Below are 24,946 nucleotides of genomic sequence, written 5' to 3'. Positions count from 1 at the left end.
TTCTTCTTTCTCCTCATCCTCTTCCTCAGCCCACTCAGTGTGGAGACAAGGAGGATGAAGGCTTTTATTCCGATCACTTCCACTTAATGGATAGTAAATACATTTTCTTATGATTTTCTTAATAATGTTTTCTCTAGCTTTATTGTAAGAATACAGTATATAATGTATGTAACATATCAAATATGTGTTAATCAACTGTTTATGTTATTGGTGTGGTTTCTGGTCAACAGCAAGCTATTAGTAGTTATGCTTCTGAGAAGTCGAGAATTATGTGGATTTTTGACTGCATGGGGGTTGGTGCCCCAACCCCTGTGTTGTTCAGGTGTCAACTGTAGAACCAAAAGTCTGGATGTATTTATTATTTGAACCATACAACAAAAACAATAGAAAGACAAGACTCTCCAAATAAAAAGGAGAAATCATATCAAACTCAGAGTTAACTTACTTAGATGGCTATTAATGGTCTTATCCATACATTTGGTACTTGATTATTTAATCTCAGAGTTGGTTGGCTTGATTTTTATCATGTGCAAAAATGCTAAGTGAGGTAGTTTACATTAAAGAGTCAGACTCAGAAAATAATTTGCCTAGCTTGATTCTGCATGAAAATATGAAGATATTCATGAAGATATATATTTATTTGTATAAACGTAAATATTACAAAAATGAATTAAAGCAAATATTTTCTTGATAAGAAGATATGTGCAAATTATTGATTTTGAATAATTTAATTTCAAAGTTCAAATTTAATTAAAGCTATGCATTAAACCAAAATGGCGTTTGGTTTTAAAGAAATAGATTTAAGGCAATTCAAACTTGTACTGTTCTTATTTTGGTAGAGTGCTTTTCCCTGCTAGTTATCAGAGGCATTGCCCTTGTTTCTCTGTAGCATTTTGTGTTCTCCAGATAGTAACCTGAAGAAATTACTATTCTGTCCATGGATGGACTATGTACATTGCTTTTGCCTACCTAGTTTCCTTTGTTTGTGCAGCTACCAACCCAGGCTGACCAAACAGATATACCTGTCCATAATAATATTCAATAAGAGGCTTCCTTAACATTTGATAAGTGGATGCAGGGAGAGAGGCTTTTTCTTTGTCCTGGATCACATGCTGTGAAGACCATCTAGTTGGAATGCCAACAGCCTTCTTTTCTAGCTGCTGGGACAAAAAGCCAGAGAGAAAAGCAGAATAAAGACAGAGAGATGCAGAGCGCAGGACTTGACCCTGCCTGAAGCCTTAGACTTTCTAATAAGAGACAATGACTCTTTTTCTGTTGTAAGCTAGTTTGCGTTGGGTTTCTGTCCCTCACAGCCACAATAATCCTGGCTAATTCAACAAATAAGCAATAGAAAAAGCTGAAAGGGAAACAATTTACAGCAAAATATAAGGCAGTGCATCTAGTTCTTAGCCACATATGGCAAAAATGAGCTTTTTATGTGTTTTCAGATATATAATAAAAGAGAAATAAGAATTTTTGCCTTAATGTATCTCAAACATAGAGACTGTTAGTACATTTTACAAAAATATACAATATGTTTTAGTCTGCCAATTTTAAAAATTGCATTTATTTAAATTTCTAAATTAAAAACATTTAAAAAATTGACAGATAATTGTAATGTATTTTCATGTACAACATGTTTCAAAGTGTATATACACTGTGAAATGTCTAAATCTAGTTAACACATGCATTACCTAACATAGTTATCATTTTTGTGGTGAGAACACTTTACATCTACTCTTAGCATTTTTCAAGATTACAATAATGACTTTAAAAGAAATATACTGGCCAGGAGTTGTGGCTCATTCCTGTAATCCTAGCACTTTGGGAGGCTGAAGTGGGTGGATCACCTGAGGTCAGGAGTTCCAGACCAGCCTGGCCAACAGGGCAAAACCCTGTCTCTACTAAAAAATCAAAAATAAAAAAATTAGCTGGGCATGGTGGCGCACACCTGTAATCCCAGCTACTAGGGAGGCTGAGGAAGGAGAATCACTTGAACCCTGGAGGTGGAGATTGCAGTGAGCCGAGATCGTGTCACTGCACTCCAGCCTGTGTGATGGGAGCATGACTCCATCTCAAAAAAAAAAAAAAAAAATACAAATAAAGATAAAAGAAGTATATTTACACATCAAAAGCTTGATCACTTTAGTAAAAAAATATTGTCAATGACATATATTTGGTTATATGGAGGTAAATCACTGTTTTGATAAATTATTTAATAACAATATGATTTAGCCATTGTATTAGTCCCTTCTCACACTGCTCTGAAGAAATACCCAAGACTGGGTAATTTAAGAAGTAAAGAGGTTTAATTGACTCACAGTTCAGCATGACTGGGGAGGCCTCAAAAAACTTACATTCGTGGTGGAAGGGGAAGTGAACACACCTTCTTCACATGGTGGCAGGAAGGAGAAGAATGAGAAACCAGCAAAGGGGAAAGCCCCTTATAAAACTATCAGATCTTGTGAGAAGTTACTACCTCGAGAATAGCATGGGGGAAACTGGCCACATGATCCAATTACCTCCCACCGGGTCTCTCCCACGACACATGGAGATTATGGGAACTGCAATTCAAGATGAGATTTGGATGGGGACACACCCAAACCATATCAGCCATATATACAGGTAGGGGGTAAAGATTAAAGGTTTAGGGAGGTTAATGACAAAATATTCAGAGTAATTCATCTGACCTTAAACCATCCTCTACCCCCTTACCACACATGCACAAAAGTACATGCAAATATACTCAATTATTGCACATTACAAAACAACTATTACTGGGTTAAGTGCAAATTTATAGTCAATAAATCAAGGGAAATGAAATCGTATGAAGAAATTTGGATGTAATTGAACAAGCAGTGTAAGAAATCCTTATATCTCAGTCTGTTTACATGCCAGATTGGTTTGATTCTTTTGCTTGTTAGTTCTGTTTCATCAAAGTATTTACCCAAACTAATTTCTTGAATGAACACATCAAATAAGGTGAACTGGTTTATGAATAAACACCACCTCAATAACTCACACTATCATATCAGATCACTCTCGAATGGCTTCATAAGTATTTGTCCCAACAGCCTTTTCCTTATTCTGTTTCCTGAACCTAGGAATAAAACCTGAATGCTTTGACTTTGAGTTCACTGCTCTACTTACAATTCTGGGTTCTCTTTATGATTACTGCCACTAAATGCTATAAATGTAGAATTCCACAGTTAGAAGGGACTCTAAAATGTCTATTTCACTTACTAGTTCTACAAAGGAAAACTCAAGCTCAGGTCTCTGACATACACATGCAAGGTTTCAAGTGGCAGAGCTGGTCCTGGACACTCATCCCAGAGGCCCAGCTCAATGCTTTTATTGGAAAGCCATTATGCAGATGCTCTGCACACAACTTGGGACTTTTCACTGTATTGATTTGGTTTTATGCAAGTTATTGTGTCTCAGCATAACATCATAAATCTGTGCTAGATGTTCAAATTATCTGAATGGATTGTCATATTCAATAATTAAAAAGTTAATGTTGAAGAATAATAGCTCTTTATAGAGTTTTATTTCTGTTAAGTATTAAGAGCATTTTATATGTATTAACTCATACAAATGATTCTTAGACTTTTTTAGTAGAAAGTCATACTAATTCTTTCTGGTAATCCTATTCACTTTTCATTAAGTTCTCTTTTAAATAGGAGGTCTTAGGCTCCATTTTGTGTAGCTTGTTTGTTTTTAAGTTGACAGATCAAGTAAGGTGTACTGGTTTACACAAGGTGTAACTATGTTACATCTCAGTTACATAGTAAACGGAGTAAAATATATTAAATTGAATAAATAGTTTTGTATTAAATCCTGAATCGAGTCTAGTTTTATGTATTATCTTTTTTTTTTTTTTTGGGCTACCTGAAAGAGTTCGAAGACAGTCCCTGTTTTCCAGAATAAAATATCTTTTTAGAAACTTTGAAGCAACAGACCTTTAAGAATTCTGGATAAAAATGTCTGTGATGAAAAGATGGATGTTTGGAGTGATGAATATCTCATTTGCTCTTATGTGATTATTATTCATGCTATGCATGTATCAAAATATCTCATATACCCCATAAATATATATACCTATGTACCCACAAAAATTAAAAATAAAGAATTAAAAAAAAATCTGTGTTGGAATACCAAATATGCCTCAAAGGTAATATTTTATTAAAATCATGAAATTAATTCATGATTTTGGAAATTCTTATTTTGTAAAGTGAGGGTGATGGTGGTTAACAACATACTTTTTAAGAAAAGTATATTGAGTTTGAACAAAATGTTATAATAAGATTTATATGTTTTGGTGTTTTGGTAGCTGAGAGTTTGCCTGTAGAGTGAAACTGTGCTTAAATCCCAGTTCTTAAATTTTCTCGCTTGTGTGACCTTGGCAAAAGCATTCAGTCTTTTTGTACCTCAGGTTTTTCATCCAAAAATGTGAAGATAATGAGGAGTTTTTGTCTCAAAGAGTTGTTGGGATAATTAAACACATGTATTAAAAAGTACTAAGACATAATAAATTAGTGATTTTTATTAAAAATATAACATTATTTTATATTATTGTTCCTTAAAAATTACAAATAATTACTGCTATTAGCCTACATTTTGGTGTATTTTGTTTGAATTATTTGAAGGAGAAGAAATACTCTTTATAGAACAAATGATTGTTCTAGTTAAAGGAAAAGATCTGTAATTTACCTACTATTAGGAATTTACATATATAATTGGTTTGTGAATCCCACCCCAACAGTTTCTGAGATTTGCTTGATATTTTTCAAAGTTCTTAGCTCTTGCCTTTTCTCACTATTATAATCAACTGTTTCCTGTATGCTAGCAAAGTCAGTGGTAAAGATGTTAAATGTTTACTGCAAGCAGGAATATTGTCATAATAGCATAATAAGCAATTAGGAAAAAACTGCCCCCTGACAGAAAGCAGTCATTGGTTATGTTTTATGTGGAGTTCTTCTGTTTCATGATTGATTGAATGGTTCTTTTCTATTGAATTATTGTTGTGAAAACAGAGCTGTTTCATACTGAAGGTTATGACATATGCTATTCATTATTTAGGCCAATATAGCAAGGTTTTTAGTAACAAGTTTTAGGAATAAAGTTCATTTGAAAGTGCTTTCATTGCTCACATTACATTTTGCTGAGATTTTACTAAGATGGAGTATTAAACACAATACTAACAACTCATGAGTAAAAATACAGTGAACTAAATGATGCAAAAATGCATCAAGTATTTGAACAAAACATGTTAAACACATATGCACATCGCAAAGACTAAAAGAAAATGAAAAAGATCTTGTTTTTATATTGTTTTAGAGCTTCTAGGCTTCTCCTTTCATTATTAATCATACTTGGCTGCACAGAACACTTGCGATCTGTCCTTTCTTTGTAGAAGCTGCCATTGTGTGAAGATGGATATGCCTTTTTTCTCCCTCTTCTCTCAAAAGATGAATTCTCAATCTCAATTGCTTCCTCATAGCATGTGCACTTATCTTTGCCTTTTGTGCACTAGAGGAGAACATGCTTCTCCATTTCTTTGTCTCTCAGAAATATGAGACAAGTGCCTTTTGCTCTATCATGTAGCTGCTCTTTACAATGTCAGCTGTACTGATGCCTGCCTCCAGTAGCAAGCTGGTGACAAACACCACGAGGATGTATCTCCCCAACAAGGTGCTGATCAGACAGCTTGAAAGAAAGCAATGCCCTGTTTTTCCATTTTAGGAACAGTTTTCTCTCTCTCCCTGATTTCCCTTCTCCTTCCTTTCTCTCTTTCTTTCTCTCTCCTTCTCCTGAACCAGTTTTATTTTGTTTTCTAAAAAATACTATTTGAATGAAGTTTTCAATCAAGAGTATTCTATTAACTTAGTTCCAAACCAGGGACAAAAGTGCATAATGTTCAAGTAATTAGGTTTAGGTTCTTTACTGGCCTAAAGAGGCAATGGGCATTGTGTATCTGGGCATTTAAATATTGTTCCATAATTATTTACATACCATATATATAATATGCAATACATCTAATATGTGCTATATATACAGTGTGCTATAGATATGTTCTCATATATATTATCTTCTACTTTGTGTGGTATATTTATCTTTCCTGTGTTCTTGTTATTTCTGTATTTTCAGAATTGTTTTATTACTATAGTGTACTACCTATAATATTTTGAGATTTTTTTAATATGCAAAAAAGAGCATTTTAAATTATACTTCTAGTGAAGATTCCATATAGCTCAAAGACTAACAGAAAATGAAATTGACACAGAAAATTAAAGACTCGTCAATGGACACTTCAAAATCAGACACAGGTAGACATAATTCTGTCAGAAGAAAAGATAAGGGTAGCAAAGGTCTATGCTTTACATATTTTGTTATTCCCCACTCCCTTTGGCATAAATTTTAAACTCATTAGTCTAGCCCCAGATGCCTTGCCCATCTCAACACTTACACTAGCCTACAAGTGTCCTGTGTTCTAGCCATACTAATCTCCTTGGAATTTCTTAAACTTTCTAGGTTATCTTCCTTCCACACTTTTGTACATGTGGTTCCTCTCTTTGCCTGGGTAGCTTTTTTTACATAAATATTCAATTCAGTGTTCCCTTTCTCTGGGAAGGTATTCTCAATTTCAGTTCTCAAGGCTGGGTTAGGTGCCTCCTAAAGCTCATATCTTATACATATTTCTTTCATTGCCCTTTTTATTCATTCATTTATTCATTCGTTCAATAAATATATATTGTGTGCCAAATAGATGCCATTTGTGTAACTGCTGATGTGCCTCTCATCCACTAGACTATGACCTCCTTGAGTTAAGACACATACAGTTATTCTCATTCTTCAGGGAATTATGTTCTATAAAGTTGGCATAAATGATAAATTAACAAATATGGAACTATTACTCCTAAAATAACAAGTTGGATTCCTAAGAACCTTTGGTCACAACATTGTCATCAACCAAAATGTCATTTGCATTATGTAGGTTCATTTGTCAATGTCCTTATAAAACAAACCAGTCTCATCAGCATTAAAAAACTGCTTTTCAGCCGGGCGCCGTGGCTCACACCTGTAATCCCAGCACTTTGGGAGGCCAAGGCAGGTGGATCACAACGTCAGGAGTTCAAGACTAGTCTGACCAAGATGGTGAAACCCCATCTCTACTAAAAATACAAAAAATTAGCCGAGCATGGTGGCGGGTGCCTGTAATTCCAGCTACTCAGGAGGCTAAGGCAGAGAATTCCTTGAACCCAGGAGGTGGAGGTTGCAGTGAGCCAAGATTGCACCAGAATGAGACTCTGTCTCAAAACAAACAAAAAACAAACAAACGAAACAAAACAAAACAAATATCCTGCTTCTCAGGCCTCTGAGCCCAAGCCTACACATATACATCCAGATGGTCTAAAGTAACTGAAGAATCACAAAAGAAGTGAAAACGGCCATTTCCTGCCTTAACTGATGACATTACCTTGTGAAATTCCTTCTCCTGGCTCAGAAGCTCCCCCACTGAGCACCTTGTGACCCCTGCCCCTGCCTGCCAGAGAACAACCCCCTTTGACTGTAATTTTCCACTACCTACCCAAATCCTATAAAATGGTCCCACCCCATCTCCCTTCGCTGACTCTCTTTTCAGACTCAACCTGCCTGCACCCAGGTGATTAAAAAGCTTTATTGCTCACACAAAACCTATTTGGTGTTCTCTTCACATGGGTGCGCATGACATTTGGTGCCGTGACTCGGATCAGGGGACCTCCCTTGGGAGATTAATCCCCTGTCCTCCTGCTCTTTGCTCTGTTAGAAAGATCCACCTGTGACCTCTGGTCCTCAGACCAACCAGCCCAAGGAACATCTCACTAATTTTAAGTCAGGTAAGCGGCCTCTTTTTACTCTTTTCTCCAATCTCTCTATCCCTCAACCTCTTTCTCCTTTCAATCTTGGCACCACCCTTCAATCTCTCCCTTCTTTTAATTTCAGTTCCTTTCCTTTTCTGGTAGAGACAGAGGAGAAGCGTTTTATCTGTGAACCCAAAACTCCGGCACTGGTCAAGGACTCGGGAAGATAGTCTTCCCTTGGTGTTTAATCATTGTGGGGATACCTGCTTGATTATTCACCCACGTTTCAGAGGTGTCTGATCACCGCTGAAACTCATGGGGATGGCTGCCTTGATCCTTCACCCTTAGTGGCAAGCACCACTTTCCTGGGGGGCAAGCATCCCCCACCCCTTCTCTCCGTGTCTCTACCCTCTCTTTTCTCTGGGCTTGCCGCCTTCACTATGGGCAACTTTTCACCCTCCATTCCTTCTTCTTCTCACTTAGCCTGTGTTCTCAAGAAATTAAAACCTTTTCAACTCACACCTGACCTAAAACCTAAATGCTTTATTTTCTTCTGCAATGCCGCTTGACCCCAATACAAACTCGACAATTGTTCCAAATAGCAAAAAAATGGCATGTAAATTTCTCCATCCTACAAGATCTAGATAATTCTTGTCATAAATTGGACAAATGGTCTAAGATGCCTGACATCCAGGCTTTCTTTTACACATCAGTCCTTCCCTAGTCTCTGTTCCCAATGCAATTCATCCCAAATCCTCCTTTCCCTCCCACCTGTCCCCTTAGTGCCAACCCCAAGCGTCACTGAGTCTTTTCAATCTTCCTTGTCTACCAACCCATCGGACCTCTCCCCTCATCTCCAGACTGCTCCTCCTCAGGTCACTGCCCACCAGACTGAATCAGGCTGCAATTCTTCCTTAGCTTCTGCTCCTCCACCGTACAATCCTTTTATCACCTCCCTCCTCACACCCAGTCTGGCTTACAGTTTTGCTCCATGACTAGCCCTCCCCCACCTGCCCAACAATTTCCTCTTAAAGAGGTGGCTGGAGCTAAAGGCATAGTCAAGGTTAATGCTCCTTTTTCTTTACCCAATCTCTCCTAAATCAGTCAGCGTTTAGACTCCTTTTCATCAAATATAAAAACCCAGCCCAGTTCATGGCTCGTTTGGCAGCAACCCTGAGACGCTTTGCAGCCCTAGACCCTGAAAGGTCAGAAGGCTGTCTTATTCTCAATATGCATTTTATTACCCAATCCACTCCTGACATTAAATAAAGCTCCAAAATTTAGATTCCAGCCCTGAAACCCCACAAGAGGACTTAATTCACCTCGCCTTCAAGGTGTACAATAATAAAGAAGAGTTGCAATTACTTGCCTCCGCTGTGAGACAAAACCCAGCCGCACCTCCAGCACACAAGAACTTCAAAATTCCTAAACCACAGCAGTCAAGCATTCCTACAGGACCTCCTCCATCACGATGTTGCTTCAAGTGCCAAAAATCTGGACACTGTGCCAAGAAATGCCCACAGCCTAGGATTCCTCCTAAGCCGTGTCCTATCTGTGCGGGATCCCACTGGAAATCAGACTGTCCAACTCGCCCAGCAGCCACTCTCAGAGCCCCTGGAACCCTGGCTGAAGGCTCTCTGACTGACTCCCAGATCTTCTTGGCTTAGCGGCTGAGGACCGATGCCGCCCAATTGCCTCGGAAGTCTCTGGACCATCACAGATGCTTTAGGTAACTCTTACAGTGGAGGGTAAGTCCATCCCCTTCTTAATCAATATGGGGGCTACCCACTCCACATTACCTTCTTTTCAAAGGCCTGTTTCCCTTGCCTCCATAACTGTTGTGGGTATTGACAGCCAGGCTTCTAAACCTCTTAAAACTGCCCAACTCTGGTGCCAACTTGGACAACGTTCTTTTATGCACTCCTTTTTAGATATCCCCACCTGCCCAGCTCCCTTATTAGGATGAAACATTTTAACTAAATTATCTGTTTCCCTGACTATTCCTAGGCTACAGCCACACCTCATTGCCACCATTTTCCCTAGTTCAAAGCCTCCTTTGCATCCTCCTCTTGTATCTCCCCACTTTAATTCACAGGTATGGGACACTCTACTTCCTCCTTGGTGACTGATCATGTACCCCTTACCATCCCATTAAAACCTAATCACCCTTACCCCATTCAATGCCAATATCCCATCCCACAGCACGCTTTAGAAGGATTAAAGCCCATTATCACTCACCTGTTACAGCATGGCCTTTTAAAGCCTATAAACTCTCCTTACAATTCACCCATTTTACCTGTCCAAAAACCAGACAAGTCTTACAGGTTAGTTCAGGATCTGCACCTTATCAACCAAATTGTTTTGCCTATCCACCCTGTGGTGCCAAAGCCATACATTATTTCATCCTCAATACCTTTCTCTACAGCTCACTATTCTGTTCTTGACCTTAAAGATGCTTTTTTCACTATTCCCCTGCACTCCTTGTCCCAGCCTGTCTTTGCTTTTACCTGGACTGACCCTGATACCCATCAGTCCCAGCAGTTTACCTGGGCTGTACTGCCTCAAGGCTTCAGGGACAGTCCTCATTATTTTGATAAAGCCCTTTCTCATTATTTACTTTCTTTCCATCCATCTGCTTCTCAGCTTATTAAATATTTTGACAACCTTCTACTTTATAGGCCCTCCTATAAATCCTTCCAACAGGACACCCTCCTGCTCCTCCAACATCTATTCTCAAAAGGAGATCGCGTATCCCCCTCCAAAGCCCAAATTTCTTCCTTGCCCGTTACCTATCTTGGCATAATTCTTCATGAAAACACATGTGCTCTCCCTGCTAATCATGACCGGCTAATCTCCAAAACCCTAACCCCTTCTACAAAACAACAATTCCTTTCCTTTCCTTCTTTGGCATGGTTGGATACTTCTGCCTTTAAATACCTAGTTTTACCATCCTGGCTAAACCATTATATAAACTCACAAAAGAAAACCTAGCCAACCCCATAAGTCCTAAATCCTTTCCCCATGCCCCTTTCCATTCCTTAAAAATCAACCCTAAAAGCTGCTCCCACGCTAGCTCTCCCTAACTCATCCCAACCCTTTTCATTACACACAACCAAAGTACAGGGCTGTGCAGTCAGAATTCTTACATAAGAGCCGGGACTGCACCCTGTAGCCTTTCTGTCCAAACAACTTGACCTTACTGTTTTAGCCTAGTCCTCCTGTCTGCGTGTGGTGACTGCTGCTCCCCTTGTACTTTTAGAGGCCCTCAAAATCACAAACTATGCTCAACCCCGTCTCTATAGTTCTCATAACTTCAAAAATCTGTTTTCTTCCTCACACCTGATGCATATACTTTCTGCTCCCCAGCTCCTTCAGCTATACTCACTATTTGTTGAGTCTCCCACAATTACCATTGTTTCTGGTCCAGACTTCAATCCGGCCTCCCACATTATTCTGGATACCACACCTGACCCCCATGACTGTATCTCTCTGATCCACCTGACATTCACTCCATTTCCCCATATTTCCTTCTTTCCTCTTCCTCACCTTGATCACATTTGGTTTATCGATGGCAATTGCACCAGGCCTAATTTCCACTCACCAGCAAAGGCAGGCTATGCTATAGTATCTTCTACATCTATCATTGAGCCTACTGCTCTACCCCCCTCCACTACCTTTTAGCAAACCCAACTCATTGCCTTAACTCAGGCCCTCACTCTTGCAAAGGGACTATGCATCAATATTTATACTGACTCAAAATATGCCTTCCATATCCTGCACCACCATGCTGTTATATAGGCTGAAAAAGGTTTCCTCCCTACAAAAAGGTCTCTTATCATTAAGTCCTCTTTAATAAAAACTCTTCTCAAGTCCGCTTTACTTCCAAAGGAAGCTGGAGTCATTCACAGCAAGGGCCATCAAAAGGCATCAGATTCCATCATTGAGGGTAATGCTTATGCTGATAAGGTAGCTAAAAAAGCCTCTAGCATTTCAACTTCTATCACTCACAGCAGTTTTTCTCCTTCTCATTGGTCACTCCCACCTACTCCCACACTGAAACTTCCCCCTATCAGTCTCTTTGCACACAAGGTAAATGGTTCTTAGACCAAGGAAAATATCTCCTTCCAACCTCACAGGCCCATTCTATTCTGTCGTCATTTCATAACCTCTTCCACGTAGGTTACAAACCTCTAGCCCACCTCTTAGAACCTCATTTCCTTTCCATCGTGGAACTCTGTCCTCAAGAAAATCACTTCTCAGTGTTCCATCTGCTATTCTACTACTCCTCAGGGATTGTTCAGGCCCCTTCCCTTCCATACACATCAAACTCGGGGATTTGCCCCTGTGAAGGACTGGCAAATTGACTTTACTCACATGTCCTGAGTCAGAAAACTAAAATACCTCTTGGTCTGGGTTGACACTTTCACTGGATGGGTAGAGGCCTTTCCCACAGGGTCTGAGAAGGCTGCTGCAGTCATTTCTTCCTTTCTGTCAAACATAATTCCTCAGTTTGGCCTTCGCACCTCTATACGGTCTATAACAGACTGACCTTCATCCCTACTATCTTCTGTCTAGTCATACTCCTATTCACCGTTCTCAACTACTCGTAAATGCCCTGCCCTTATTTGCACTGCTGGCTTACACTTTCCCACCAAACCATCATAACTGACATCTCCTGGTTTTACCTCAAACTGCCACCCTTAAGTCTCTCTTAAAGTGGATAAAAGATCTTCAGTGGCAAGGTACACTCCAATACTTTTACCACGTTGAAGTCCTACTCTTTACTTTTATATTCACTCTTATTCTCATTTCCATTCTTATGCCACCCTTTACCTCTCCCCAGCTATCTCCACCACACTATCAATCTCACTCACTCTCTCCTAGCCATTTCTAATTCTTCTTTAACAAACAATTGCTGGATTTGCATTTCTCTTTCCTCCAAAATCACTGAGGCCTCGACTTACTCACTGCTAAAAAAAGAGGACTCTGTATATTTTTAAATGAAGAGTGCTGTTTTTACCTAAATCAATTTGGCCTGGTATATGACAACATAAAAAAACTCAATGATAGAGCCCAAAAAACTTACCAACCAAGCAAGTAATTACACTGAACCCCCTTGGGCATTCTCTAATTGGATGTCCTGGGTCCTCCCAATTGTTAGTCCTTTAATACCTGTTTTTCTCCTTCCCTTTTTCGCACCTTGTGTCTTCCGTTTAGTTTCTCAAGTCATACAAAACTGTATCCAGGCCATCATCAATATTTCTATATGACAAATGTTTCTTCTAACAACCCCACAATATCACCCCTTACCACAAAATCTTCCTTCAGCTTAATCTCTCCCACTCTAGGTTCCCACGATGACCTAATCTCACTCGAAGCAGCCTTGAGAAACATTGCCCATTATCTCTCAATACCACCCCCCAAAATTTTCACTGCCCCAACACTTCAGCACTATTTTATTTTTCTTTATTAATATAAGAAGACAGGAATGTCAGGCCTCTGAGCCCAAGCCTGTACATATACATCCAGATGGCCTGAAGCAACTAAAGAATCACAAAAGAAGTGAAAATGGCCAGTTCCTGCCTTAACTGATGACATTACCTTGTGAAATTCCTTCTCCTGGCTCAGACGCTCCCCACTGAGCACCTTGTGACCCCTGCCCCTGCCTGCCAGAGAACAACCCCCTTTGACTGTAATTTTCCACTACCAAACCCTGTAAAACGGCCCCACCCCTATGTCCCTTCATGACTCTCTTTTTGGACTCAGCCCACCAGCACCCAGGTGATTAAAAAGCTTTATTGCTCACACAAAGCCTGTTTGGTGGTCTCTTCACATGAAAGTGCGTGACACTGCTTTTCCACATAAACTTTTTCCCATAGAACATCTGTTGGGTGTTTAAAAAATTCTTTTCTATATGTATTTTGTTTTTAATTGACAAATAATAATTGCGTGTCTTTATAAGACACAAGTACAATGTGATGTTTTGATATAGATATGAAATTATTTAATCAAGCTAATTACCATATTCATCTTCCATAGCCTCCTTATTTGCAAAACTTGCCTTGTCTGCAAGTTTAACACGTATTTCCCACACATACTGCCTTTTGAAATGTGCAAGTTACCCAGCACTCGCCAAAAAAGTTTAACATTTTCCTGCCCCTGGATAATGTGGCTAAATTTTTTTTTGGCTTTTAGCCTTACAACAGTGGTCTCCAATACACCTTTTAAATATTGGTTATCTCATGAAACTACAAATTTAACTACTTTTCCACTTTTTCTATAGCTTCATCACACATTACAGATGTTACTTTAGCATTTTCTGGAGTATCCCTTTGCACAGATTGACAAATTTGCTCTTCTTTTTTCTGGATGTACTATATTGATGATCAATTAACACTGAATTCATAGCCAATAGCATTATAACTCATGCCTGAATGAAGCTTATGTAACACAATATTTTTTTGAAAGACACATTACTGTCTTCTTAGGAACACTAAATAACACTTCCGCACTACATTTGTGGGCTATTTTAAACAGTGAAATTACCAAGAAAAAGCAGAAAATGTAAAAAAAAAAATGTGGCTTCACTGAACAGACCTCAGAAAGGACACTTGTTTATGTGCAAGAGCGGGAACAACAAGGCAGAGTGTAACCTTGTTTGGCCTCAACTCAGAGCTTGCTTCTCAAGTGACTCAAATTTTTTGCTCTGTGCATATCTGTGAATGACCTCAAATGATTGCGAAAATGCTACCAGTATTGATTTTGGGGTTACAAATAAATTTTAGTAGGTGAATTTTCAAATATGGAATTCACAAATGTAGAGTAATTGTATTCTTCTTCTATTAAATAATAAAAGCTCAATAACTGTTTGTTGACAGAATGAAGCTTGCATGCTATGCTGAAAGCTATTTCACATATTCAGTGAAGTAAATTCTTTATTCAAACTATAAATTTGAAAAATCATTTATGCTACAATGCCTGAAAGTTAAAGAAAAATCTTGTTTGGATACCATGTATATTAGATTCTTACTTACAATAATCTTAAGTACTTTCTCCAAGGAATAATCTATCAATTATAATTCTATATGATATTAAACATTTTTTATGTTTGTAAAAATATAAGGTGTATATATACGTGGTGCTTATCTCTGGAAAAAAGCAACTAGCAATTCCAGATTATTGCTCTCTCTGTTGCTGAAATTCCTGAACTATCAACAAAATAAATGTATGAAAGCTAGAGTTGACACTGAAACATTCCATCAAAAAATTCTGTTTTTAGTAAAGAAACAAGGTCAGTTGAAGGCCATCATATTGACAACATACATTTTCTGTAAATCTGATTATGACAGACAAACAATTTAGTGCAACTTACTGAGAGGCATAACTTTGGGTTGATTTTTAATAAGCAAAGACTTTGAATTGACCCGTATTTATTCTCTAGTTTGTTCCTCCTTAATTCAAGAACAAGAATTTTCAAGATGTTTATAGATAGATGTTTACATAATCTATGACCATGGTTAATAGTCAAGCTAATGTGCTAATGTGGGGAATCAAATCTATGATCACAATCAACTAATATAATTCATTTTGAGTCAACAAATATTTATTGAGAGTGTTCCAGACCTATGTTCGGTGTTGGAAATAAATTATGAATGGAACAGCTATGGTTCCATACCAAGAAAACTATCAGCCTATCTGAACAGATATACACTCTACAAGTGGAAAAAGAGAAAAAGGAATATACAGATTATGAAGTAAACTATAGAGGAAGAAAAGTCTGGCAATGGAAGAGAATAATGGTCATAGCGGAGGAGGAAAGAGGCATATGTTACATGAGGTTTGCTATGGTTTGAATGTTTGTGGCCCCCACAATTTTCATGTAGAAACTTAATCCTGTCTTCATAACATCAAAGTGCAAGGTGAAGCAGCAAGTACTGATGTACAACCTACAGCAAATTATTCAGAAGATCTAGCTAAGATCATCGATGGAAGTGGCTACACTAAATAACAAATTTTCAATGTAGTGAAAGCAGCCTTATATTGGAAGAAGATGCCCTCTAGGACTTTCATAGGTAGAGAAGAGAAGTCAATGCCTGTTTTCAAAACTTCAAAGGACAGGCTGACCCTCTTGTTAGAAACTGATGCAGCTGATGACTTTAAGTCAAAGTCAGTGCTCACTTACTATTCCAAAAATTACTCTGTCTGTGCTCTATAAATGGAGCAAGAAAGCCTGGATTACAGAAGCTCTACAGCATGGTTTACTGAATAAGTTCAGCCCACTATTGAGACCTATTGCTCAGAAAAAATATTCCCTTTGAAATATTACTGCTCATTGACGATGCATCTGGACACTCAAGAGTTCTGATAGATATATACAAGGAGTCTAATGTTTTTTTCATGCTTGCTGATACATCTTCCATTCTGAAGCCTATGGGTCAAGGTGTATTTTGACTTTCAAGTCTTATTATGTAAGAAATACTTTTTGTAGAAACAATCATCATAGTGAACAGGCATCATACAGAATGCGAGAAAATTTTTGCAATCTGCTTATCTGACAAACGTCTAATATCCAGGATCTACAAGGAACTTAAACAAATTTACAAGAATAAAACAACCCCATCAAAAAGTGGGCAAAGGATATGAACAGACAATTCTCAAAAGAAGACATCTATGCAACCAACAAACATATGAAAAAAAGTTCAACATCACTTTTCATTAACTGATCAACTGATCATTAGGGAAATGCAAATCAAAACCATAATGAGATACCATCTCATGCCAGTCAGAATGGTGATTATTAAAAAGCCAAGAAACAATAGATGCTGGTGAGGCTGTGGAAAAATAGGAATGCTTTTACACTGTTGGTGGGAATGTAAATTAGTTCAACCATTGGGGAAGACAGTGTGGCAATTATTCAAGGATTTAGAACCAGAATTACCATTTGACCCAGCAATCCCATTACTGGGTATATACCCAAAGGAATATAAATTATTCTACTATAAGGACACATCCACATGTATGTTTATTACAGCACTATTTACAATAGCAAAGACATGGAACCAACGCAAATGTCCATCAATAATATATTGGATAAAGGAAATGTGGTACATATACACCATGGAATACTATGCAACCATTAAAAGGAATGTGATCATGTCCTTTGCAGGGACATGGATGAAGCTGGAAACCATCATCCTCAGCAAAGTAACACAGGAACAGAAAACCAACACCGCATGTTCTCACTCATAACTGGGAGTTGAACAATGAGAACACATGGACACAGAGGAACAACACACACCAGGGCCTGTCGGAGGGTGGTGGGGGTAAGGGAAGGGAAAGCATTAGGACAAATAGCTAATGCATGTGGGGCTTAAAACCTAGATGATGAGTTGATAGGTGCAGCAAACCACCATGGCACATGTATACCTGTGTAACAAACCTGCATGTTCTCCACATGTATCCTGGAACCTAAAGTAAAATTAAAAAAAAAAAAAAAAGAAATACGTTTTGTAAGGCCATAGATAGTGATTCCTTTGATGGATCTAGGAAAAGTTAATTAAAAACTGGAAAAGATTCACCATTCTCGATGCCATTAAAAACATCCATGATTCATGGGAAAAGGTCAAAATATCAACATTAAGAGGAGTTTGGAAGAAGTTGATTACAGTCCTTGTGGATGACTTGGAGGGTTCGGGACTTCAGTTGAAAACATAATTGCAGATGTGGCAAAAAAAGCAAGAGAACTAGAATTAGAAGTGGAGCCTGAAGAAATGACTGAATTGCTATTATCTCATGATTAAAGTTGAATTTGAGGAGTTGCTTCTTATAAATGAGCAAAGAAATTGGTTTCTTGAGATGGAATCTACTAGTGAAGATGCTGTGAATATCATTGAAATGATGACAAAGGATTTAGAGTATACACAAACTTTGTTGATAAAGCAGTGGCAGGATTTGAAACAAGTTCTGCTATGGGTTAAATGCTATTAAACAGCCTTGGATACTACAGAGAAATCTTTCATGACAAGAAGAGTCAATCAATGTGACAAACTTTATTATTATCTTAGTGCCACAGCCATTCTAACCTTCAGTGACGACCACCACTCTCATTAGTCAGCAGTGATCAATATCAAGGACGGACTCTCTACCAGCAAAAGATTAGGACTTGCTGAAGGCTTAAATGATCATTAGCATTTTTTAGTAATAAAGTATTTTTAAATTAAGGTATGTGCATTTTTTTTTTGGTGTGTGTCATTTTTTTTTTTTTAATTATACTTTAAGTTCTAGGGCACATGTGCACAACGTGCAGGTGTGTTACATATGTATACATGTGCCATGTTGATGTGCTGCACCCACTAACTCGTCATTTACATTAGGTATATCTCCTAATGCTCTCCCTCCCCCCTCCCACCCCATGACATGCCCTGGTGTGTGATGTTCTCCTTCCTGTGTCCAAGTGTTCTCATTGTTCAATTCCCACCTATGAGTGAGAACATGTGATGTTTGGTTTTCTGTCCTTGCAATAGTTTGCTGAGAATGGTGGTTTCCAGCTTCATCCATGTCCCTACAAAGGACATGAACTCATTCTTTTTTATGGCTGCATAGTATTCCAAGGTGTATATGTGCCACATTTTCTTAATCCAGTCTATCATCGATGGACATTTGGGTTGGTTCTAAGTCTTTGCTATTGTGAATAGTGCCACAATAAACATATGTGTGCATGTGTCTTTATGGCAGCATGATTTATAATCCTTTGGGTATACCCAGTAATGGGATGGCTGGGTCAAATGGTATTTCTAGTTCTAGATCCTTGAGGAATCCCCACACTGTCTTCCACAATGGTTGAACTAGTTTACAGTCCCACAAACAGTGTAAAAGTGTTCCTATTTCTCCACATCCTCTCCAGCACCTGTTGTTTCCTGACTTTTTAATGATTGCCATTCTAACTGGTGTGAGATGGTATCTTATTTTGGTTTTAATTTGCATTTCTCTGATGGCCAGTGATGATGAGCATTTTTTCATGTGTCTGTTGGCTGCATAAATGTCTTCTTTTGAGAAGTGTCTGTGCATTTTGTTTTAGACATAATGTTTTTGCACACTTAATATACTATAGTTGAGTGTAAACATAATTTTATTGCACTAAGAAACCAAAAATTTCATCTGCTAACCTTATTGTGATGCTGGATTTATTGCAGTGGTCTGAAACCGAATCCACAACGTTTCTAAGGTATGTCTGTAAATAACCTGGTCCAAATTCAACCACCTACCTACCTGTATGTGAATCTATTCTTAGTCATTACCTTTTACTGCATCTTAGATTATCTCTTAGTCTGCTCCTGCTGCTATAGCGAAATAGCATAGATTGGGTAATTTATAAACAAAATAAATTTATTGGTCACAGTTCTAGAAGCTGCAAAGTCCAAGATCAAGGTGCCAGCAGATTATCTGGTTAGGGCTTGCTTCAAAGATGGTGGAAGGTGTCAGGCTTCTAAGCCCAAGCTAAGCCATCGTATCCCCTGTGACCTGCATGTATACATCTAGATGGCCTGAAGCAAGTGAAGAATCACAAAAGAAGTGAAAATGGCGAGTTCCTGCCTTAACTGATGACATTCCACCATTGTGATTTGTTCTTGCCCCACCTTGACTGAGGGATTAACCTTGTGAAATTCCTTCTCCTGGCTCAGAAGCTCCCACACTGAGCACCGTGTGACCCCCCGCCCCTGCCCGCAAGAGAAAACCCCCTTTGACTGTAATTTTCCACTACCCACCTGAATCCTATAAAACAGCCCACCCCTATCTCCCTTTGCTGACTCTCTTTTCGGACTCAGCCTGCCTGCACCCAGATGATTAAAAAGTTTTATTGCTCACACAAAGCCTGTTTGTTGGTCTCTTCACAGGGAGGCATGTGACAGAAGGGACAAACAGACCCCTCAAGTCTCTTTTATAAGCGAAGGGCACTAATCGAATCCATGAGGGTGGAGCCCTTATAACCTAAACACCCCCTAAAGGTCCTACTTCTAAGTATTATCACAATGGGTATTACATTCCAACATATACATTTTGATGGGACACCAACACTCAGACCATAATCAATCTTCAATGTTTCTTCGAGAATCTTCCTGTATATTGTTATTTTTTTTCCCAAATTTACATTATAGATTTAGAAAAATGTAAGAAATGCTAATTTGAAAAAGCAATAAAACCCAATCATGTAACAATGTCATCATATGAACTCTTTATAAAAGAAAATAAAAATGTGGACTAAAAAAAGTGCACAAATACTGTATACAGGGAGAAAAGAAATATTCATTTAATTGCACACTGAGAAATGTAAGAAGTAGATCTGAGACGCTTCAGACATGTGCCAAGAAAAGCTGCTGGTATGTGGTTTCAAGAAATAATAACACAAAGAGGGCATTGCTTTCTGCTCCTGGCACGGCTTGCTCAAGGGACCAAGAGGTGGCATTCCTGGGTCTGGGCGAGGGGACAGCTTATTGCAAATGTTGACTGGCACCAAGCTTGTCACAGACTATGGGTTTTCTTTTTTTTCCCCCTCTCCTTAAAACTTAGACTGTAGTAACTGACAACTCACTGCCATTAGGAAGAAATTTTATGAGAAGAAAATGACTGGAATATAGCATTGGAGAATATTTTTTCAGTAGTTTTAATTTCATTTAAATTTCACACTACAAGCACAGTCTAATTACTGATGGTAGGGAAGTATTCATTTCTCACGCTGAACACCTATAAGATCTATGTTCTTTGACCTGTGGGTCTTTAGTGTGAACTCCAGGTTCATTTTTCTTGCTAGTAGCAGGCATTTTCAAAGACTTATCTTCCATCTGTAGGTGGCAGTAAGTTATTAATGTTTTGGTTACTCTGCCCAGTGGAAGGAAGATTAAATCTGGTTTAAGAGAAACAGAATATAAAAAGAATATTGTTCTACCTTTGGGCCAGTATAAAGAGCAATAACAGTTTTTGTTTTTTTTTTCCACTGGAAGTTTGATTCCTTCCTCCATTTTAATTTGAAGTAAAATTGAAATACTTATGTATTCTCAGTAGACTCTCCACTAGCTGGGGTGAATTTATGTTCACATCAGACTCAACAAACCTAGAACAACAAGCAAGAGTACTGTATAAGTCAGCAGCTGAAGAGATCCACTGTTTCTTGTGCTGCGTATCTAAGCAAGATTAGCTCAGATTTTAAAGCCCACTGTTATATTTATATTAAGCGATGGCATTTTGCTTTCAAGTATATGCATACAAAACATCAAATAATTGTTCTTCCAATTCCACAATAAAAAAGATTTCTTCCAAAATCACTTGCTGATTTCCCGCCTGTGTTTAAAAGAAACAAAAAACAACCCCAAACACAACAGGAAAAGGAATTGTTGATTTGCAATGCTTTTCTGCCTTGTCTTTTGCCTTGTGGTAGTTCATATGCAAAACATGCTTGCTTACAGATGGAATCCGCTAGTCCTTGCCATTAAGGGAAACACAGCAGGACCCAGAGAGGGTTTGCTGAAGCTGAAAACTGACTTTATAATTTAGCTCTGAGTCTTGAAGCAGCCTAAGTCACAGTATAAATCAGAACACTGGATCCAAAAATGTAAGGCAAATAGAGCGAAACATGAATTTCTCCCCTCATACTTCTCCTCTTGTTAGTACAATTAAAACAACAATCACTTCCTTTATTGCTTATGATTTAACACTTAGAAAAGTAAAGTGACAAATTTCAGGCTACAGTAGACAGAGCCATAGAAAAAGAAAAACACAGCCAGTAAGAGGAGGCAGTTACTGTCATATTATGCCAACAGATACTGCCAGGTTTCTAAAATAAAAAACAATCTTCACCATGGTGAATACTTGGCACGTTTGCTTAGTTTAGCTTTATGGACTCTTCCTATTGCAGTAAACCAGCTTATACTTATATTGTTCTTTGATTTCTCTAAAAAAATTTAACACAGGCTACAGAGATTAAGTTGGCGATTTAAAAAAATAACTTTGGGATATATGCTTAACATTTCTACCTTTCCTGTGCTTACAGAATGCTTTTGGCTCAAAGGGGCCTTTCTATTTATGTATTTACTCTTTATAGGGTAGAATTCTTAACTCTGCGTAAGATCGATAATTCTTACTTTGTGGAAGATACTATCAATAAGCTTTGTTCCTTCACAAGAGCCATGAAGGCAGGTATTCTGTTTTTTCTAATCTTTGTCCAGCTGGCAGAAGAAAAGGTCGTATGATGTTAATGTATACCAACCTAAGATTTTCTGCCCCTGCTTTCTCAACCTAATAGGTAACATGTTTGCACCGTTGTAATTTTTATTTTTAGTGGTTTGTTTTCAATTTTAACAGAGGATTTCACAAGTGCAAAGTGCATTTCATTTTTGATGAGCCGGGAAAATATAACCCTTTGACAAGCACCCAGGTATCAAATTGTCCTCCTTTCTCTTGTAAGAGTCATCTGGTACTGTAACAGGTCTGCATGACAATGTATAAAAACTTATTCATGAGTAAAGAGCTTTTTCTATTTCAATTCAAACTTGCGTAAATCGTTTTCTGTGGAACCAAAAAATGGTGGCTGTGTCAACTGGGTTGATTTGCCTGATTTTAATAAAAACATAAACAGCACCATGGTTTGGCTTTTGGACCTTCCTTGGTATTTGTAAGATCTGAGGGAACAGCTCATTATAACCAGTAGTTAGAAAGTACGAGTAAGTAAGACCCAGAAAACAGAGCCTGTAATAGTAAGTATCATGAGTACCAGTGAAAAGAATCATGGGCATTTTACCATACAATTGTTGAAAGAAAATGAACTGCAGAATTCAAACAAATTTGGGCTAAAATCTCAGCTAAGCTACTTATGCCACCTATTCTGTGAACGTGAGTACACTGTTTAACTTCAGTTTCGTTATTTTATAACATAGGGGTTGCAATGTCTGTTTTTAAAATGTGCACTAATGAGATAATTAAAGAAGTTATCCTTCATGAAGCATTGCAAAGCACTTAAAAACTGGTAGATGCCCATCAATTAATGAGTATATATATATATATATGTGTATATATATATACACACACACACACACACATGCACACAATGGAATACTACTCAGCCATAAAAATAAATGAATTAACAGCATTTGCAACGACCTGGATGAGATTGGAGAAGTAACTCAGGAATAGAAAACCAAACATTGTATGTTCTCACCGACACATAGGAATTAAGCTATGAGGATGCAAAGGCATAAGAATGATACAAAGGACTTTGGGGACTTGGGAAGAGTGGGAGGGGGTGAGGGATAAAAGACTACAAATATGGTGCAGTGTATACTGCTCAGGTGATGAGTGCACCAATATCTCATGAATCATGGCTAAAGAACTTACTCATGTAACCAAATACCACCTGTACCCTAATAACTTACGGAAAAAATTTAAAAACCTGATAGCTGTTCAAAGCAATAGCAACAGCATAAGAGCCATTTCAGTAGAACATGCCATAGGAAGCAATAAAGGGTGAGAGTATACAGCAGAGGCTAAGCTGACTGCCTGAAGTTTAACCCCTGCCCCTTTTACTATTGCTGTGACCTTGGATGGATTGTTTAACCTCTCTGTACCTTAGCTTTGCCATTTATACAATGGAGATAACCATAGCTTGAACTGCATAGCATTGTTACAAGGATTAACTGAGATAATACATATAGAGTAATTAATACATGTAAGCAATCAATGATGTTAGCTTTTTTTTTATTATTATTACCTTCCCCCTGCAAGGGGTTTATCTGGCAAGAATACAGTTGTTTCCCCTTATCTGTGGGGGATACAATCCAGGACCCCCAGTGGATGCTTAAGACTGTAGACAGTACTAGGGCCTTTACATATGTGTATACACACACACACACACACACATATATATATATTTTCCCTTTTGGTACACACTTATGATAAAGTTTAATAAATTAGGCAAGTAGGAGATTAACAACAATAACTAGCAATACAATAGAACAATTACAACAATATGCCAGAATCACTATTCTTGTGTATGGGGCCATGATTAGGTAAAATAAGGGTCATTTGAACACGAGTTCTTTGATATTGTGACAGTTGGTATATTGTTATACCACAGAGCAGAACAACAGAAACTTCATCATGTTATCCAGGAGTGTCCCCAGTTTAAAACTTATTGTTAACTTCTGGAATTTTTTATTTAATATATTTGGACTACAGTTGACTGCCAGAAACTGAAACCCCGAAAGTGAAACTGTGGATAAAGGTGGACTACTGTGTAGAAGTAGCCTGTGTGGCGTTAATGGACAATAGAATATATTTTAAAAACTGTGGTATAGCCACATATTATGATGTTTCTGGAGGAGAGAGAGACAGTACTTAATGACACTGGCAATGCTACCCAACTGTAAGAGGAATTTACTTCTGTCTGAATATTCCCATCAAAAGCATGGATGTGATCCTGACACAAGTGACGATAACTTTGGAAAAATGTTTGGACTTTTGATCAATTCACCACGTTTCATTTGGTTCTGAATCTCACTATTTAAACAAATTTGTGAATACTTTGGAAACATGGAAATCCATAATTAATCCGCATAAGCAAAACAGAGGCTGCTTGTTCAAATCAACCTTCACATTCTCTCTTTTTCAACATTCTGTGCAGATATAATAAAATGTCCTTGCATTTGTATGATGTTTTGCAGTTGAAAACATTTCCATACATGCAGTTTTATGTCAACTTCTTGCAGCCCTGGGGAGTAATTCTAGCTGGTATTGGAATCTCCTCCCTCACAAAGAAACAAGTTTTGAGAGGTGAAGCCATGTGCCTCAAATCACATAGCTTTTAAACAGCAGAGTAAGTTAAAAAAAATCACTCAGACCGGGTGCGGTGGCTCACGCCTGTAATCCCAGCACTTTGGGAGGCCGAGGCAGGCGGATCACAAGGTCAGGAGATCGAGACCACGGTGAAACCTCGTCTCTACTAAAAATACAAAAAAAAAAAAAAAAAAAAATTAGCCGGGCGTGGTGGCGGGCGCCTGTAGTCCCAGCTACTCAGGAGGCTGAGGCAGGAGAATGGCGTGAACCCGGGAGGCAGAGCT

At 38.2% G+C, this 24,946-nt stretch overlaps 1 protein-coding gene across 2 annotated transcripts in view; it reads right to left on the bottom strand.

Annotated features, from left to right (window-relative positions):
- The window catches only part of EYS (EGF-like photoreceptor maintenance factor), a 1,786,799-nt gene that overhangs the window by 234,822 nt on the left and 1,527,031 nt on the right, over nucleotides 1-24,946 (bottom strand). The gene's annotated exons all lie outside the window — the stretch shown is intronic.

Source organism: Macaca mulatta, chromosome 4 (genome assembly GCF_049350105.2).
Source record: "Macaca mulatta isolate MMU2019108-1 chromosome 4, T2T-MMU8v2.0, whole genome shotgun sequence".
Taxonomy (NCBI): domain Eukaryota; kingdom Metazoa; phylum Chordata; class Mammalia; order Primates; family Cercopithecidae; genus Macaca; species Macaca mulatta.
The sequence above is the reverse complement of the archived record's forward strand: the minus strand, read 5'-3'. Positions and strand labels throughout refer to the sequence as shown.